At 45.6% G+C, this 16,606-nt stretch overlaps 1 long non-coding RNA gene across 2 annotated transcripts in view; it reads left to right on the top strand.

Annotated features, from left to right (window-relative positions):
• LOC140615396 (uncharacterized) overlaps positions 1–16,606 on the top strand; it is a 39,580-nt gene that overhangs the window by 9,298 nt on the left and 13,676 nt on the right. For both annotated transcript variants that reach the window (XR_012016063.1, XR_012016062.1), the window contains exon 5: positions 15,239–15,392. This is a non-coding gene — a long non-coding RNA (uncharacterized lncRNA). The remainder of the gene's footprint in view (positions 1–15,238; positions 15,393–16,606) is intronic.

Genomic DNA, 16,606 nt, shown 5'->3' with positions numbered 1-16,606 from the left:
CTCTGCCTATATCCTGAAGTATTAACAATGTCTATTTTGGGGGGAGGGCATTTAGGAAATTGGGAGTATTTCTTATTTTTTTCCTGTATGTTTATTTGTATTTTTTTCATTGGCGGCTTAATGCTTTTGTGGTAAAAAAAAAAAAAAAGAGAGAATGAAAGTCTTAATAAACAGCATTTAGCAGTTTAAATAAAATTTTCATAGCATGTTTACCAAAACCTAGAAATTTGAGTGGTACCCATGCATGAGCCTTAAATTTGAGAAAAAAGTAGACACACAATTTGAGAAGGGAGGGATGGGAAAAATGCTATCAGGATGTGGGTACCACTCTCCCATTTGTTATGCTCCCATCTCAAAGCTATGTGGAATTCTTACTCATAGAGCTCATGTTTTCTTTTATTTTGATTCAAAATATATCTAATACGAAGAAGAAAGGCTTTGGTGTCCAGATATAGGCTCAGATCCTACCATTCTGCTACCTGAATGATACTGGGCAAGTCACATCGACTCTCTAAGTGTCCATTTCTTTATCTGTAAAGTGTGAGTACACACCCTAGCTTGCAGCGATGTTGAGAGAATTGAACACACTTTGGGTAAGGACCCAAGCATAGTACCTGATGCATAGGAGATGCTCAATAAATTATTATTATTGTTATTATTATTATTGTGTGAAGGTTTCAGTATTATTATTGCATAAAGGAACCCGACAGTATGGATACTATGTCCATTTTTTTTTTCTCATGGGCAAACTGAATCAGCAATAGAAACAGATCTTTGCAGGATCCCCAGGGCAATAAGAGAATGCTGGCTGCCTGCTGACCCAAGACTTCATCTCCTCCTTGGCTTTTTTTTCCATCACCTACATTACCCATTCCCCACCCAAATGCAAAACTCTGTTTGTTTTGCATTACTTTTTTTTGTTTGTTTGTTTTGCATTACTTATTACAGAGCAGTGGCCTTTTCTTTTTTCTTTTTGTTTTAGAGAAGGAGAGAGAGGTCGCACAAGTGCATATATTCGGAGAGAGAGAGAGGGGCAGAGGGAAAGAGAGAGTCTTTGCAGGCTCCACACCCAGCGCAGAGCTCCACGTGGGGGCTCGAGCCTACAACCCTGGGATCATGATCTGAGCTGAAATCAAGAGTCCAACGCTTAACCGACTGAGCCACCTAGGTGTCCCACGGATTCCTTTCACAGGCGGGTGGGGATTATCATCCTGCATGTGTGGCAAAGTGCATCATTCACCCTCAGTGTAAACACGGCTAGAATGAGGCCTGGGGCCGGCTCCGCACACCTGTGCTGGTGGCAGATGTTGGTGATTGATCATGATACCCTTTCCTACTGAGCCCGGGCACGATCGTGAGGAGTCTTCTCAACACGGCGTTTTGTTCAACTCTTGCCAATTGATCCGAAGTTGCAAACAAGATGAAACCAGCTTGTGTTTTTTTGGATAAAAACAGGGGTGGGGAAGGGGAGGCCAGGGCTGTGGCTTCCCCTGTTTCGACCTCCTGTTCTCTTCAGGGAGATTAGGAGAAGTGTTTTTCCTCTCATTTTCTTCATCAATTTAGAGAAGTCCTAGGGTTAGATCAGGGCTGGTGATAGATTTCCTCTTGTGAGTCTACTTTGATGAATTAGTAACTCAACAAAGAGTATTTTGTGCAAAAGTATTCCGAGGCTGCATTTGGCCTTGGCTACTGTGGTGCTGTGGCAGGCCAGGGACGCCTCCCTTGGCGTAGAGGGGGTTGGGCGACAGCAGGTGTGCCAGGTGTTTGCCATTCCTAGATTGGATGGTTTCTAGTAGCTCTAAATTTCTACTTCTCTAGGAAACTGAGGGCCAAGGGCAAAGTGACTGGTCCAAATGAGTTTGTGGCAAAGCCAGGACTGTGACCTGGGGTTCAGCTCCCTGTCTGGGACTTTTTCACAAAGACTGAAACCTGACATCAAGTCTGGGCAGCAAGAGTGATCCTCAAGAGGAAATACGAGCCCTGGGTGAAGGGGCAGTGCCAGTCCTTCCTTCCCTGGGACTGAGCCTGGCTGTCCCAGGAGGGCCCCTCTACTCCGCCCCCTAGCCCCAACCCTAGCCCTGGCCTCTGGAGCTGGGGACCCAGGGGCTCTTCCATGCTGCCCAGGACTTGTTTCTGGGTCCTTCCTAAATGGCTTGAGGAAGTAAGTGATTAGATTCCAGGCCTTTCCCCTGGGGTGGGGTTGGTGGGGGGAGGCATTTCCCAGAGTGGGGCTTTGGCTAGGCAGGGGGCTCAGCTTGAGAGCTACCAGCGAGCAGCAGGGACTCCTTAAATATGCAGCCCGAGCAGATGCCTTTGATCCGTCCTACAGAAGCAGCCTCTCCCTGCTGAGCCAGTGTGCCTGTGGGCCTGAGGGGGGCATGCAAATGAGGGCAGGCCGGACCCCAACATGAGCATGGTGCATGTACTTGTGTGCGCACACACAGGTACCGCCACAGGGTCACGAGTCTTCACATGTCTGCATATGTGTGCCCGTGTCTGTGCGTGGGAGTCAGTCGGTGTGTGCCCTTGGGTACACCATGTGGTTCTGTTGGGCTGGGCACACGTCTGCTCGTGGTTCATCCCAGCTATCTCTGTAACACAATGGTCTTTTCTGCCCAGCCATACCCACTTGGGACAACTGATTCAGAGCGTTACTGCTGGAGCCACCACTGGAGCGCGATCCGGTCCTGCCTCCTGGCTCAATTCAGTGTGTCAAGGGATGAGTCAGTTCTACTCACCCGGTCACACAGGTGGTCAGGAGATGGTGCGGTAGGTTGCATCGCTGCTCAAAACTTTCACTGTCTCCTCCCCACACTGGTGTCAGGAATGGAAGAATGACCTCCTTTGGCCAATGGAATGAGAGCCTGGGTGACACATACCACAGTAGGACAGAAGTTCTGAGAACCTTTGCATGACTTGCCATCTCTTTCCCTCCTTCCCTCAGCCATGTGACATTCAGATAAAGGCTATTTTATCATCCCGAGTCCCAGAAAGGAGATACCGTGGAGAGAGAGCCATAGTCAGTCCACGAATATATGGCACAAGTAAGAGCAAATCCTTCTGGGAGTCAACTTTGGCCATCTCAGGGGTTAGGATGCAGCCTACCCTATCATATGCTAACTAAACCAAATGGGCATGGGAGGCAATCGTCACATCCCTTGGACTTTTGGTCATAGAACCAGAAAACACTTGTAGCAATTTCCATCTACTGTATCCATGGCCAGGGGTCAGGGCATGTGCTACCTGCTTCCCATAAGTGGATAAAAGTCTTATTTCCCACATTTGGCTCCACACATGCTTTTCGTGAGAAATTGGCACAGAGGGAGATAGAGTCCAGAAGAACAGAGACCGCAGTGGGTGATGAGCTTGATGAAGTCCGTGGTCCTGGGTTTAGCTCTTCTTGAGGCCCAGCCACATCCTTGCTCTGCACCCAGCTTTGAGGTTCTACTCCGTGATTCTTTAAGCAATAGATTCCTCTTTTAACTAAAGCCAGTGTGAGTTGGACTTTTGTCACCCGCAACAAGACTCGAATGTAATACGCATGCGTCTGTACGCCTATATATGTGCGCGTATCACACTGCTATGTTTGCATGTGTATTTGTGCATATTCATATATGTGCCAATGTTTGTGGAAGGCGTGTGTCTGTGTGTCTCTGTGTGGCCTGGTAACCCTATGCGGCCATCTAGGTACGTTTGTGGCACGTGGGTATGTGCATAGGTGCGCCCACACGCAGTAGGTGTTAGTGTTTTCTGAGTAAGTACCCTGTACTGTAAGGGAATGTGGGCCTGTTGGCCGCACAACCAGTGACTTCGGAAGGACAAGGTGGGGAGGAGGGATCGGGTCTTCATGGAGGTGTTCTGCTGGGACATCTCTGGTGTCCTCGGACTCTGGGTAGGGACCACTCCTTACTTTCATTCCTCTCCAAAGGGTTTGCACACTGCTGTCACAGGTTGCTCCTTGGGCTTCAACCTGGCTGCGCTTTTATCAAAAAAAAAAAAAAAAAAGAAGAAGAAAGAAAGAAAGAAAGAAAGAAAGAAAGAAAGAAAGAAAAGAAAGAAAGAAAGAAAGAAAGAAAGAAAGAAAGAAAGAAAGAAAAAAGAAAAAAAATAGCCCAGGCCTGCCCAGCCAGTCTCTGGTGGTGTTGGAACAGCCACGATGGAGGCCCAGGAAACCCCATGGTTTCGGGAGGTGTTTCTGGAAGATCACTTAGGTCCAGAGTCAGGAGGGCTGATGTCACTCCCAGCCACCTGCTGAGGCTCGGGGTCAGGTGTTTATTGCTGTAACGAGGAATTTTAATCAGCAGACTTTCTGGATTTGACTCCGGCGGTTTTGTGATTAGGTGGTTTGACAGAAACTTGGGGCTTGATTTTTGCTGTTTGCACTTTATTGTCGTGTGTTAGGAAAGTATTTTGAACTGGTGAGGTGGAAAGATTGAAGAGACAGCGGTGAAGGGCAGTGGCGGCGGGATGACAAGGTTGCTACAAAGAAGGGAAGCGTCGTCCTCGGGGGCTCTCTGAGTGAGACCCAGGGGCTCCTGGGGCTTCAAGGAATGTTAGCGATCAGCTGATCCAACTGCACCCCTATGCTCAGATTCCCTCAGTAAATATGAATTGTGATGACTGCAACAATAGCTACTCCACGTTGAGCACCCGTTAGGCTTACAGGACATTGTTCTAGTCGGGCTTGATAGGGCACAGGGAATAGAGACCCACCCACGATAGCTCTTGTCTCCTCTCCTCTCTTCTCCTCTCCTCTTCTCTCCTCTCCTCTCCTCCCCTCCACTTGCTTGCTTCCTTGCTTCTCTCCCTCCCCCTCCTCCTTCCTTTCTCCCCTTCCTTCCTGTCCCTCCCTCCTCTTCCTCCTTCCCTCTTTCCCTCTCCCCCTCCTCAGTGCTAACTATTAGGAGCTCTTTATTAATACTGAGCCTTCACTTACATCTTTTGTTCTTCATTGGTCTCTTGGGTCAGTACCAAACACGCCCAAACCTCCTTCTATGGGACTACTCCGCAGGTCTGCGAAGTCAGGTGTTGTGGCCTCCAGATGGTGTCTTCTCCAGACCCTATAGCTTCAACTCTGTTGTTCCAAGCCCCCCTCCCTATCCTGTTTTCCAAATCCAGCCTGTTGAGTTCTCTCTTCAAAGATGGCTTCCAATTCTTGACCCTTTCCTCCCTTGTGGGGTGTGATAAGAGTTTGGCAGCCACCCAAAGATGAAAGCACCCTTCAGGAAAGACTTGTGATGCCCCAGTTGTGTCCCTGAGATGTCTCACAGTCCAGTAGGGCCTCTGTGAAGAACAGTCCCTGAAGCCACTGGAGGTCTCGAATCCAGCTGAGATGACCAGTCATCATCAGGCCTGCAGCGTTCAGTGCAGCTCGATTAATTTGGGCAAACCTGTGAAGCATGGATTTTTGGAGTCGAGCAGACCTAAATTTGGCTCTGGGTCCATCATTTTTTAGTTGCTTGATTTAGTGTTAAAGAGCGATCACTCTGAAGTCCAGTTTTTCCCCCATTTGATTTAGGGAAGTCATACCTGACTCATGGGTTTTCCACAAGGGCTAAATGAAACCACATGTATGAAACTCTTGGAACACTGCTATAGCCAACCCACCATTCATTCATCCATTCTATGAGCTAAGAGCTTTGGAGATTCACTGGGAGACAGACAGGGTTCTTGCACTCACAGAGTTTCGAGTGGCACGTACAGGCCCTGCACTCGGCAAATATTTCCCTGCCAGCCTCCCACATGCACCTGCGTGCAACTGGGTGTGGGCAGAGCTACAGAAATAAAACCCAGCAACTTCTTTCAAGGAGCTGAGGTCTCAAGGAGCAGCGCTATGTCACTGGGGGGTTGGGGTGGGGGCCGGCCCAAGTTTTCAAGCTCCCATTTAAGTTTGATACCAAGACCTAGAAAGAAACTAAAACCCTTGGCCTTCTTAGTGACTGGAATGCTGATAGAAGACAATGGCCCCAGCTGGAGCCAAGGCAGCCTGTAATTACAGAAACCTAATTCTTCAGAGAGTCCAGCAGAGAGAGAACCTGGATTGGGAAGAGTAGATATCTCCTTCAAAATATTATTATCTGAATTAATAGTAGGGTATTTTTTGTCCATGTGCTGTGGTCTGTGTCTCTTCCTAGAACATACGCTCTGGAGATCTGGCTCCCTGCATGGAGTCTGCTTCTCCCCCTGCCTGTGTCTCTGTCTCTCTCTCTCTCTGTGTCTCTCATGAATAAATAAATACAATTTTTTTTAAGAGTACAGGGAGACGGGAGAGGGTGCTTCTGGGAACAGTTTACTATGGTGGAAACACAAGGTCTCAGGCGGGGAAGGGTGAGAGAGGAGGACAGATCAGTAGCAATCCATGGTCCGAGAGGAATATTTCACTCTCAGACTAAAGGTTAGAGCATGTGGTTTGGACTCTCACACAATAGCATTTTCAGGATATTTCTATTGCTTGTGGAATGGATTGTGTGTCATCAGGATGTTTAGAAGTCATACCTCTAGGAGTCATAGCCCATAGCTGCCAGTGGGACCCTCCAGGGCATAGAGGAAACTTTGGCATGAACATCATGATGGTAGGCACTACTCCTTTCTCTGTAGCCTGGACATTGTCGGGCGGGGGTGGGGGTGGGGAGGGGTTGAGAATTTCTCTAGGGTAATGTTGAATTTCACTTCCTCAACAAATGTTGCTGGGACTTTCCCCTGCTATTTAGTGACCGTGGACAAAGGCTTGCTAGGAATGCTTCAAGATGGATTCAGAAGCAGCCAGTTCTTGGAAGAGACCTGAAGGGTGTAGGGACTGAGCTCTCTGAAGGAGGTCAGGAAAAGGGGACCCATCTGGACACCAAGGGCTGGGTGGGCCTGAGGAACCATTTGCTGAGGGGGCTGGTCTAGTACCAAGGGGTTGTTAGGAGTGGGATCCTAGGTGCCCTCACTGAGTCAGATGAGACAAGAGCTGCCTCACAATTTTAGATGGCACCTGTCATCTGGCTGCAGGGGCAGAAGATCAAAGAGAATGGAATGGCACAGGGTCAAACCACCCCCAGTCTGTGTCCCCTCCCCCTCTGTGTCCTGTCTCTGACTCTGACCTTTTATCCTTGTCTTTTTCTCCCCTTTCACTGCCTTGATCTTCTTTCTTTGTTGAAGGTGACTTGAAGCCAGATCATGAATGTCAAGTTAAAGAATTGGATTTCATGCTAAATTTATTCAGCAGTACACTCAGCAAACATCTACCAATTTTTAGTTCCTAGCGTAGCTACTAACCTATTAAATGCTCAAGAACTATTTGTTAAATGATTGTATAGATATACAAATTTAATTCTTAGTTTATTTTTTTTAAAGATTTTATTAATTTTTCATGAGAGACACACAGAGAGAGAGAGGTAGAGTCACAGGCAGAGGGAGAAGAAGGCTCCATGCAGGGAGCCCGATGTGGGGACCGACCCCGGAACTCCAGGACCACCCCCAAGCCCAAGGCAGGCGTCCCGCTGCCAACCCAGGCGTCCCTAAGTCTTAGTTTAAACATCATGTCCTTGGAGAAGCCTCTTTCAGATCATCTTATGGACTAAAGTCCTCCATTCTAACTCAATCTCTATATCTGGCTTCATTTCATTTCCTTCAAAATATTAGTATCTGAATTAATATTAAGGTATTTTTTGTTCATATGCTATGGTCTGTGTCTCCTCCTAGAACTAGAACATATGCTCTGGGAGATCAGGAAATTTGTCTGGTTCACCCAGTCTCCCCATGCCTGTGAGAATGTCAGGTACACAGTGGGTATTCTCAAATACTTACTGGATGAAGTGGTTTCCTCTGGGTCAGTCCCTGTGATAAGCACTGGGGATTCAGAGCTGACCAAGACATGGTCTCTGGGTAGAAGACGCTCCTGTGTGGGATTGAAAATTCCTGACAACTTCTGGAAGCGATACTATTGGAGTTCCTCTAGAGGCTGACTCATCTGCCATAATGGAGAGAGTGAGTGAGTGACCACCAACTGCTGTAACACACGACCCTCCAAAATCAGTGACATAATCTGATAAAAATTCTACTTTTTCTTTCTTCACAGTTCAGTGTGGGTAGGCAGCTCTTTGCCAAATGGTGACTCAGGAACCTGGGGTCTCCCATTTTGTGATCCTATTTTCAGCATCAGTACATGGTCACTGTGAACCTCCTATGGGAGGATAGTAAAAGATCACAAGTGGAGGATTTTTATGGGCCACATGGGAATTTGCATGCAGGATGTCGGTCTGCATTTCATTGGTCAGAACCCAGTCATAGGGACACCTGGATGGCTCAGTGGTTGAGCATCTGCCTTCAGCTCAGGTCATGATCCTGGGGTCCTGGGATCAAGTCCCACATCGGGTTCCCCGCAGGGAGCCTGCTTCTCCCTCTGCCTATGTCTCTGCCTCTCTCTCTGTGTCTCTCATGAATAAATAAATAAAATCTTAAAAAAAAAAAAAAGAACCCAGTCGTATGGTCCTAACTAACTGCAGAGGGCTGGGAATGTTATCCATCTATGTGCCCCAAAGGAAAAGGAAAGGAATTTGGTGAGCACAAAGGTTATTTTTGCCACGCATAAGATAGAAGCGAGAGGTCATAGACTAAGATGGGGAGACCACTCAGTGGCTCATGAGAACCAGTACCAAGGTAAAAGCAGTAGCCATGGCTGTTATAAGAGAATTAGACATGACTATTACCAAACTCAGAAGTTAAAGTCACATAATAATGCACTGGTTTGATGGATTCTGTAGTATAATTGCCAGGAAATTTGCATGAGAGCTGCCTTCTGATTCTGCTCTTGCTTCATCATCAGAAGTCATTTTGAGAATGGCATTGTCTCTGCCGCTCTGTGCGTTTGCTGTTGATACCAAGCGACTAGTTTCTGTCTTACTAAAGGGATAACTGGAGCATGGACAAAGGGTGAGAATTTCAGGCACCAGGATTGCCCAGGTCTTTTTCTTTGCTGTCCCCATTTTTTTAGATTTCATGTCAAGTCTTCACCAACATGAGACAGTGTCCATTCTGTGCCGGATGCTCTGGGGCTTTAAGAGGGGAAATATAGGAGCCTGGGGGATCCTTGGGTGGCTCAGAGGTTTAGCACCTGCCATTGGCTCGGGGTATGATCCTGGAGTCCCGGGATCGAGTCCCGCATTGGGCTCCCTGCATGGGGCCTGCTTCTCCCTCTGCCTGTGTCTCTACCTCTCCCTCTCTCTCTGTGTGTGTCTCTCATGAATAAATAAATAAATAAAATCTTAAAAAAAAAGATAGGAGCCTGGCTTTCAACTGACTTAAATTTTTCTTCAGGAAACTTCAAGTAACTCATGTGGCACAATTATGGAACTCAGACTCTTGAGATGCAGGTGCTAAGGGTGGCGTGGGTTCCCAACGAGGCGAGCTGAGTAAAAGCAGGTGTGGATGGAAATGTGTCTGAGGGAGGCGGCACTTGAGTTGGGTCGCCTGGAGTTTCTTCAAAAGTCGCCACTCATTCACTTGGGAGCTTGTATATTCCAGGGCCTAACGGCATGACTTTGGAGTCGGCTTGGCCTACATTGGGATCTGGGTTCTGTTCCTTACTAATTCTATGATGTTGAGTAAGGATGGGCAAATGTGATTACCATAAACACAGACTTCCTGGTAGAAGAAATGTCCAATAAGGGGCAGCTGTTAGATCATAAAAGAATGGTAAAAGCATGGTTCTCGAAGCCACATTTTTTGGGGGTGTGAATCCCAGCCCAATCCCTTACTTTCTGTGTATTTATGTGCAAACCACTTAACCTCTCTGCGCCTCAATTTCTTTATCTGTAAAATAGATATTGGGATTGCAGTGGGTGGTAAATCTATTAATTTGTATAAAGAGCACGTAACAGCACTATGTAAGTTGTAGCTGTTATTATGACCGTTAGAAAGGCATTCATTTATCTCCGCATGTGATCACCCCTACACTGAGAAATAGTGGTGTTTCTTTTCCCCCCAGGAGACCCACAGAATGATTCAGACACACGCAGTGTGTATGTGTGTGCGTGATGGCCAGTGATGGCCCAAACGATGGCACCTTTCTCACATTGTGACATTGACATATGTGTTTTCAATTAAATTGAGTTCCCATTTTGCTCTACTCATTTGGCAGCAGCCACAAGTTCACAGAAAAATATGAATAGACAAGGGGAAGGTGCACAAACGGGGGTGGGGGTGGAAGAGTCAGAGAATCAATTTACAGTTTGTCAAGATCAGAGTATTAATGCCTCCCTTTTATAAAAAAAAAAAAAATTAACGCGCTGGGTCCTTGTCCGTCATGGATCATAACAGCCAGAGCAATGCCTTATTGAAAGCTCACTATGTGTCGGGCATGTTGCTAAGTGCTTTATAAGTGCGTTATCTCATTTAATCTTCAGAACACCCTAGCGAGTAGTTCAGTGGTCGGTACCCTCTGAAAGGGCTTTAAGAGATTAACTGGCCTGGGGTCACACAGTCGGAATATGATGGGACCAAGATGAAAACACAGGCCTTTCTGACTCCAAAAGGTCAGAGTCAGGCAGCCTGGGTGGCTCAACGGCTTAGTGCCGCCTTCAGCCCAGGGCCTGATCCTGGGGTCCCAGGATCGAGTCCTGCATCGGGCTCCCTGCATGGAGCCTGCTTCTCCCTCTGCCTGTGTCTCTGCCTCTCTCTCTCTCTGTGTGTCTCTCATGAATAAATAAATAAAATCTTAAAAAACAAAAACAAAAACAAAAAAAGGTCAGAGTCTTCACTCGGCCCGATGTTCCAACAGGACACATGCCGATGGCAGCACTAGAAGTTTGGAGCCACTGATGTGTGGGCCCCTGCTGTCCTGGCTGTCAAGGTCTCTCCTGTCGCTGCTCTTCTCACCCAGCAGGCAATGTGACATTGCTACCATTGGAGATAGGAGGAAAAAAAAAAGAGACAAATGTGGAATATCTTCCAATCTATGACTTGAATCGAAACCGAAATAAAACTAAACTTGAAAATGCACACGATCTTGGGACTAGAGCAGCCGCCAGGTGTGTCTGCGGCACCCACTCAGCCTGGGAGGGAGAGCCTGGGAGGGAGAGGAGTCGGGGGGCTGGCTTTCTAAACTCCCCCCCCTCCCAGAAAGAGGCTTTGGGCAAAAATACATCTGTACATAGAGGAAAAATGCCCCGCACCTCCCCGATGCGTATTTCCCGGAGAAAACATCCAACCAAGAACTATAGTTGCCACTGTGGTGCGCTGTGCGTGTGTCATTTTAGAAATGTACCTCTATGTTCCTCCAGCTGGAGGCTGGGGGCCTACGATCTTAGAGGTCCCCTCTCCTGGAAAGCACGCTGACAATAATTCAAGGACTCTCTTGGAGGTGGCCAATGGGAGAAGCTGGGGAAGTGCTACTTTTGAGTGGCTAGCCGGGCTCTCTTTCTTCCCCAGAAAAAAAAAAAAAAAAAAAAATTGTCTAAGGGGAAAATTTCTTAGTGTGTAAAACTGAAAAGCAGAACTCAGTACAGTATATAAACCTAACAATGCCGTATGAAAATGCAGTAAAAATAGAGTCAATTATACACTGTCAAAGCTTTTCTCTAAACAGCTGCCTAACAGAATATGACAATTTTTCCTACAATGTAGTAAAAAATAAAAAGAAGTTCTCTCACAATGCCAACTACGCAGGGCCGAATTCATTAACACTTTATTACCTTAAACTCCATTGTAGGAGAAAAATAATATGACGCAACTTGTCACTTTTTCTTTTCCCGGTTTTGTTACTGTGACACATTAAGATTTGGGCGCCTGCTAGTGTGTTGTGATCTACATTTAATGATCTTAACAGGGACTTAGTAAGACATTGTTCGTTTTTCCTGCGCTATCCCGGAGCGGGGTGTTACATGAACAGTGAGACCCAATTATATCATAGTGTAATTTACAAAGGAGGAAAAAAAAGTTCTTTTCATGGCGTGTTCCCCAAGGAGACTAGGAGTATTGTAGCAGTTTCTTGGCTCTGCTTTGCAACAATATAATTAGCTATAATCTGAGCATTTGCATATAGTACAGAGAGCAGGACTAATTCTCCGCTTGCTGGGTTAGGATGTAAAATGGTCTTTTATAAGACAGTCGCTCTGATACACCTAATTTTACTTAGCGCATTTGCATCTATGTTGTGGCTGATCGTCGCAAATGGAAATTGTCACTCTCAATATGGAAGAAAAATGAGCAAATGCATCATAATGAAAGGTGATTTTTTTTTTTTAACCAACAGATTTTAATCAAGGGTCTGTGATGGATTCAGAATTGGGACAGAACCCCTATGCCTTTGCGAGAAAAGTCCGGGCTTTATTTCTGTCCGAACTTTCTGGCTTTGCAGTTAGGCTTCCATTTCGTACACCCTGTAATTTATACTTGGAGACGTCAAGTCCTTTGGCACGATATCTGGAGCTCCTACCCTAAGCACGGGTCTTTGCTTGCTTAAACAAAGAAACAGACAAACAAGAAAACACTAGTTTGTGAGATTGAGGAATAGAGAGTTTATTAGTTTGCTATCTCTTTCTTATAAATTGTCCACTTTCTCTCATTCTCACCCTTAACCACCAAAGTTGGTGATTGATCACAGTCCCATAAACTAGGTACATCAGTTGGTTTGCAGCTTCGGAAGTGTGTGTGTGTGTGTGTGTGTGTGTGTGTGTGTGTGTGTTTAGTTCCACAGTGTAAGGCAAACCTCAGTCAACATTATCCTTGAGAATCACCCACCGTCACACTCAAGAAAGTTAAGAAGCTCCGTTATTAGAAGTCAGTGGGAACTGAGCTCGCTGAGGGAGGGGTAGATTCACAGCCATTTCCCATTTCAAGCTCCCCCCAGGGCACACCTTGTGAGTGGAATAGCCTCATGTGGAAGTAATTAGCTCTTCCATCCAAACAGAAGGGTTTAGTTGGCAATTAAGCATGGCCCTCTTTACTCTCACTAGAATGCAAGCTCTCCTGGAATGTTGGTCTTGTTCACCTTTGCCTCAGAACTAGCACAATGCCTGACCCATAGTAGGCACTCGGTAAGTTTGCGTGCAAAGAATGATCGAAAGGATTTGCTAATCTTTCAACCAGCAGCCACAGGAAGTATACTAAAAAACCTGTGGTGGATATCAAGCCCGGATGGTCTTCTTAAACATCACCATCGTACTACTTTGAAAATTCAAAAGATGTAGAGATGGGCTGCTAATGTGTTTTCTCCAAAGTTTGATTTGTTTTCTCATTGCAGGATTGGGCATGTGAAATTCAGTACCTTTGGAATGGGTCGGAGTAGAGGTCTGGCCGGCCAATAAGCATTGATTGGACGTTGGGGGTCTCTTGAACTTCTAGAAATGTAAAATGTTAATGCTACAAGGACTGTAGAAAATAATGGAGTCTGGGACTTCACATTCACACGTGGGTGTTAGGGGTTGAATTGTGTGCCCCCCAAGATACATATATGTTGAAATCCTAATGCTTAATTCCTCGGAATGTTACCTTATTTGGAGGTAGTCTTTACAGAGGTAATCAAGTTATAATGAAGTCATTGGGTGTGCTTTAATCCAATATAACGGATATATAACTTTTATAGAAAAGTTTCAATAATAGTGAAAGAACTCCCATATACCATACACCCGGGTTACCAATTGTTGACAATTGCCACATTTTTTGCCATAACCCATTATCCACCTATTTACCTACCTCCTTACTACATGTCTATATTCCTCCCTTATTTCAGAGTGTTTTTCCTAACAACATGGGTATTTCCTTATGTAATTGCAATATAATTACCCAAATCAAGAAATTTAATATTGATATTAACCTATAGACATTATTCAAATTTTACCAATGATGGCAACAATGTCATTTATAGCATTTTTTTTTTTCTGGATGAAGATCCAATTCAGGATCTTGAAACTTTAATGTCCTTTTATTTGGAATGATTTCTGAGGCTGAGGGCATTGACATATTTTTAAGAGTGTAAGCCATCTGTTTTGTAGAGTGTCCCTCACTCTCGGTTGGCCTGATGTTTTCTCATGATTAGATTCAAGTGTACGTCGCTGGCAGGAAACCACTGAAGTTCTGGCGTGCTCTTCCCAACACATCACACGTGACTCTGCTTTGTCTCATTAGCTTCCTGTCCCCCCGCCCCCCACTCTGTAGATAAAAATGACAGAGAATTTAAGTTTTAAAACATTAAAAAAAAAAAAAAACCAAAATGACAGGGCAATACCGAGTACAACTAAATACAACCTTTGAGAGGAAAAATCAGTTCTTCATCATACACAGGAATGTTATAGTCTCCAGAGCATCTTTCTTTGTATTTTTAATGGGGGACAATTTTATTAGTTCTTACTTTGTTTCGTTGAATTTCAAAAAACTGTTCAGGTTGTAGAATGCTTGGCTTTGGGGCTCCTTTTATAGATTTTTGAAAGATCATCTTTCTAAATGCAAATACCAAAAAACAAACTGTAAAGCCACCCCCATGTCTGCAAGTAAAACAAAAAGCAAAACAAGCTGTTCAACCAAACATTATTGTCTTTGAGTTTTCCTGTTGATAACTTGTCCTGGCCCATTTGTTCTGTTTCCTGTGAGCCCAGTCTAGCAGCTTAGAGATAGCTGGGTCTGAAGCTGTAAAGAAAAAAAAATTGTGGGGGTAGAGGGTGCAGAAAAGGTTGTAGTTAAGGAGAAGTTCATCACTGATATCACATATTCGACAAGTTGGGGAAGAATGGACCATGTTGATTTTTTTTTTTTAAAGATTTATTCATGAGAAACACAGAGAGGGGCAGAGACACACGCAGAGAGAGAGGGAGAAGCAGGCTCCATGCAGGGAGCCCAATGTGGGACTTGATCCTGGGACTCCAGGATCATGCCCCGGGCTGAAAGCAGGCACTAAACCGCTGAGCCACCCAGGGATCCCCATGACCATGCTGAATTTTAACTGCAGAATCCACTTTCAACTGGTGGAACACAAATGAGTCCAGATGAAAGCTATGATTTTCTACCAGCATGCCTTCCCAAAGGGTACAGGGGGAGTGGATTACTAGTGGGTGAGGGATACTAGTTCCCTAATCCTGTAGGGTGATTTGGTGGGGCCTGGGAAATTGGAATCCCTGGGCCGGTTGCCTCTGACCACTAGCAGCCTATGAATTTCTCTTACTTTTCCTCTTAAAATTATTACCACCTTTTTATGCCTACGATGAAGTAAAAAGACTGGCAAACACTACAGTTGTCTGCTTTCCGTTCTCTCTCTCTGCAGGGAGGTGCCTGAAGGCGGGACTTGAGTGTTACTCATTGGTCTTCTGCAGCACATGGATCGGGGCCGAGCACAAAATAGTTGCTCAAATGTATTCATTGCATCAAAATTGCTGAAGAGTCGCATCTTGCAGACAGCGTGAGAGGAGCTGTGGTGGGTAAGTAATAAGATGCTGCTTTGAGGGGCCACTTTCCCAACAGCTGTTGACTTGGAGGAACAGAGCGCCTTTTACAGCACAGCGAAAAGGACACCTTGAATCTAAAATAGAGCAAATGACAAAGTGGTGAAAGAAGAGACACCTAACACATTTCTGGAGGAAGAGAGTGAACCCAATCCCTGACAGGATTAGCAGGTTAATTAAAGAATCTATCCTGATGATGCTGGCACATCTTCAATTCAGACTGACATTAACTCAAGGCACAGGCCCCAATCTATCTTTTCCACCAGCTGCCATGGAGCTGAAATGCTTCCCAGACAAGTCAATTCTTAAGGACCTTCTCGGCATGTGTAATTCTATCCCAGTGGAACCCACTCCAGGACAGCTCATGGATTAGCAGGAACAGGGTTATCTGATTAACTCTTGACTACCTCGTAAAGGTCAGTGGGTGGTCTGGGTAACAGGAAGGAAAAGTGTAGAGGGGGGAAATGAACACTCTCCGAGCATCTGTAACGCACCTGGCACAGTGCTAGGCACACGGCACAGCTTAATTCCCGTCATGTGGTGGTTAAGAGGGGCCACTATGCAGTCAAATAGACCTGGGTTCAAATCCCAGCTCTGCCATATTCTGGCTGGATGACTCTGGGTAGGTCACTTTTCTGTAAGCCTTGGTATTCTTACCTGCAAAACAAGGACAGTAATACTACTATGTTATTTTCTCAGGGACACCGTATGAGATGATAACAAACTTGGTGTGTTAAAACAGCTGAAATATATTCCCTCATGGTTCTAGAAGCCAGAAATCCAAAAGCAAGGGGTCAAGAGGTTGAACACCCTCTAAAGGCTCTAAGGGAGAATCCTTCCTTGTCTCTTCCAGCTTATGGTGACTCCAAGCATCCTTTGGCTTGTGGACGCATCGTTCCCATCTCGGCCTCTGCCTTCACGCCTTCCCCTCTGTGTCTTCTAGTCTATCTCTTTCAAGGACATTCTTCATTGAATTGGGGTCCACCTGGGTAATCCAGGATGTTCTCATCTCAAGATCATTAACTTCATTACCATTTTTAAGACCCTTTTTCAAGATAAGATCACAGGTTCCAGGGGTCAGGACATGGGCATCTCTCTCTCTCTCTTTTTTTTTTTTCATTGTTTGTTTGTTTTTTCGTTTTATTTTTATGGGCATATCTTTTGGCAGGGAGTGAGCAGTGGTGGGCACC

Source organism: Canis lupus, chromosome 23 (assembly GCF_048164855.1).
Source record: "Canis lupus baileyi chromosome 23, mCanLup2.hap1, whole genome shotgun sequence".
NCBI classification, from domain to species: domain Eukaryota; kingdom Metazoa; phylum Chordata; class Mammalia; order Carnivora; family Canidae; genus Canis; species Canis lupus.
Note: the sequence above shows the minus strand (reverse complement) of the source record. Positions and strands in the feature narration are given on the sequence as shown.